This window comes from Meles meles, chromosome 10, assembly GCF_922984935.1.
Source record: "Meles meles chromosome 10, mMelMel3.1 paternal haplotype, whole genome shotgun sequence".
NCBI classification, from domain to species: Eukaryota; Metazoa; Chordata; class Mammalia; order Carnivora; family Mustelidae; genus Meles; species Meles meles.
In genome coordinates, this window is record NC_060075.1 from 90,959,949 (window position 1) to 90,962,924 (window position 2,976).

The 2,976-nt window shown below is 48.3% G+C and overlaps 1 pseudogene; it reads right to left on the reverse strand.

Annotated features, from left to right (window-relative positions):
• Positions 1–343: 343 nt before the first annotated feature.
• Positions 344–1,461, reverse strand: LOC123952007 (annotated as a pseudogene).
• Between the last annotated feature and the right edge of the window lie 1,515 nt (positions 1,462–2,976).

A 2,976-nucleotide genomic window follows, 5' to 3' on the forward strand; every position in this document is an offset into this window, starting at 1 on the left:
CTTGCAGATTCTCCAGTCAATGGATTTTTCTTCCATAACCATGTTCTCAACCTCAGGCACAAAGTGACCCAGCCGGAGGTGCTAAGGTTCTAAATCAAAGATATGCACTGGGTATTAAACATATACTAAGGGAACAATTAACTCGGATACAAGGTCAAGATCAGCAGCAAATTCCACAATCAGTGCTGATATCAGATGTGAGCTTCAAGGACACGCTTCTTTCCAAAGCCGCGTTCCAGTTTCAGGAGGCCGGCATGAGGGTATACATTGACCAGGGCAAACGCATACTCGGGAATTCACTCATGGAGGAAATGCCACGCATCTGCTCCAAGTCCAAGTCCGTTTAAAAGCATTTGCAGTGGACAACGGAGGGGCCCGACTCATCATTCTCCTGCTTGCTGATCCACATCTGCTGGGAAGTGGACAGCGAGGCCGGGAGGGCGCCCCGGATCCACACCCAGGACTTGCGTTCCGGAGGAGCGGTGATCTCGACCTTCATGGTGCTGGGCGCCAGAGCTGTGATCTGCAGCCGGTCAGCGATGCCGGGGTACACAGTGGCTCTGCCCCGCAGCACCTTGGGAGCATAGACGGCCTTCCGGATGTCGACGTCACTTCCTGATGGAGCGGAAGGTGATCTCGCGGATACCACCGGACCCCATCCCCAGGAAGGAAGGCTGGAAGAGCTCCTGCGGGCAGCGGAACCGCTCGCTCCGGAGGGTGATCGCCTGCCTTGTAGGGCAGCTCATAGCTCTTCTCCAGGGAGGAGGAGGACGCGGCCGTGACCATCTCCTGCTCGAAGTCCAGGACGACCAGGCAGAACTTTCCCTTGATGTCACGCACGATTCCCCACTCGGCGGCGGCGGTGAAAAGGCCGCCACACTCGGAGAGGCTCTTTATAAACTAGTCCGTCAGGTCCCGGCCTGCTAGGTCCTGACGCAGGATGGCGTGGGGGCAGGGCGTACCCCTCGTAGATGGGGACAGTGTGGGTGACCCTGTCCCCAGAGTCCATGGCAATACCAGTGGTGCGGCCAGAGCCATGCAGCGACAGCACAGCCCGGATGGCCACATACATGCCCGGGGTGTTGAAGGTCTCGAACATGATCTGAGTCATCCCACAATTGCCCTTGCCGTTCAGGGGGGCCTGGGTAGGCAGCACGGGGTGCTCCTCAGGGGCCATGCGCAGCTCGTTGTGGAAGGTATGGTGCCAGATCTCCTCCATTCTCTCAGTTGGTGACAGTGCCATGCCCGATGGGGTACGTGAGGGTCAGGATGCCCCGCTTGCTCTGGGCCTCGTCGCCCACATAAGAGCCCTTCTGGTCCACTCCCACCATCACGCCCTGGTGTCAGGATCACCCAACGATGGACAGGAACGCAGCTCGGGGGGGGACCATCCCCAGCAAAGCCTGCCTTGCACATCCCGGGGCCATAGTGGATGGTGAGCGCAGTGATTTCCTCTTCCATTGCGGTGGGTAGAGGAGGACACGGAGGGCCCTTGGTGGGGGAAAGCGGGGCGCCAGCTGACTGGCTCAGTGATACAGCTCTGTTCTCTTTTTGACAAGAGAATAAATGACATTTACTAAAAATCCCCTCAGTTTTCTCCTTGCTTCTCTGAAAGCAGTCTTGGTAGAATCCTTGTAGTTTTATTATTTCTTTAAGCCTTCCTGCAGTTTTTATCAATTCCTATAGATTTTGCTTAGACAGTTCTCCTCAAAGATTGTGTTATTACACTGAATAGACTAGAACATCTACAGATCCCTCAGGGTTTAAGTCACTTGAAGTTCCTGTGTCATAATAAAATTGTCTTTTTTTTTTTTTTTTTTTTGCTTCTTGTAGTCCTGGGAGTTGAGCTTTATTACAAATAAAAATATTCCGCTAGTCTCAGGTCAAAGAGATAAAGTGTTAATATCCATACTCTGAAACTTAGCGCCATAGAACGAAACTGTCTTCCCACTTCTGGAAACAAGCTCAAGACTTCCACAGATATCATGCACGGAAAGTTAGGTAAGAAAATCGTTTCCTTTTTTCTGTTGTGAAAAGACATGGGAGAATTGATTTTCTGGTTATTAGAGTTAATATAATGTTTATCTCTGTGCATGAATAAACACGTTGAGCAATTACACGAATCAATGCCGTAAGTCAACGAATAAGCCACACTGTTGTAAAATCAATTCTTAACGATTTTGTGTTTTCGCTTAAAAAGGATCACTTGGAAAGACAATAAACAAAACCCAAACTCACTTGTAGTTACCATTATATTAGTCACCCAAAAAAGTCCAGGCTGCATTATACAATTTTAAATGGCATTCCCAATTGAACTCACCCTTACCATGTCCCAGCATAAAAATGCAGAATGTACTTATTTAGAATTGAGTAATACTCATTGGAAAATAAATTTCTGGCAAAAGCACAAACTATGTGTGGTTCCCATAGAATTAAACAAAAATAGATATCGTTCAAAATAACAATAAGAATCCCATGGGACTGACTAATAAAAGATGGCTGGCACAGTTAGAATTCCATTGCAAGGGTTACGGAGAACTTTAAAAATTGGTAACACGGTGGAATCATTTATCATTCTTTGTAACTATCACTGCCATGTTGGAACACTCTTGGAGACTATGCCTGCAAAAAGAGCTCAGGCTGGGAAAAAGAGGTTGTGTCTTCTGTTTTGGGGGGTTTCAACAGAGTGACAGTGGGCTATCCAGACAACACAGATGTAGGCATCCTGCCGATCACAGCAAGATCAACTTCTTGTTTAATATGTGCTAAAGTTTCTAAAATGTCATTCCACAGATCAGTTGCTTTTCTTGCTATCAGATTCTCAAGTAATATAACCAGAATATACTGTTCTTTAAGGTTTTTCAGATAAGGATGAAAATTATCAGGGCACCTGGGTGGCTCAGTCAGTTAACTGTCTGCCTTCGGCTCAGGTCATAATCTCAGGGTCCTGGGATTGAGCCCCTCGTTGGGCTCTCT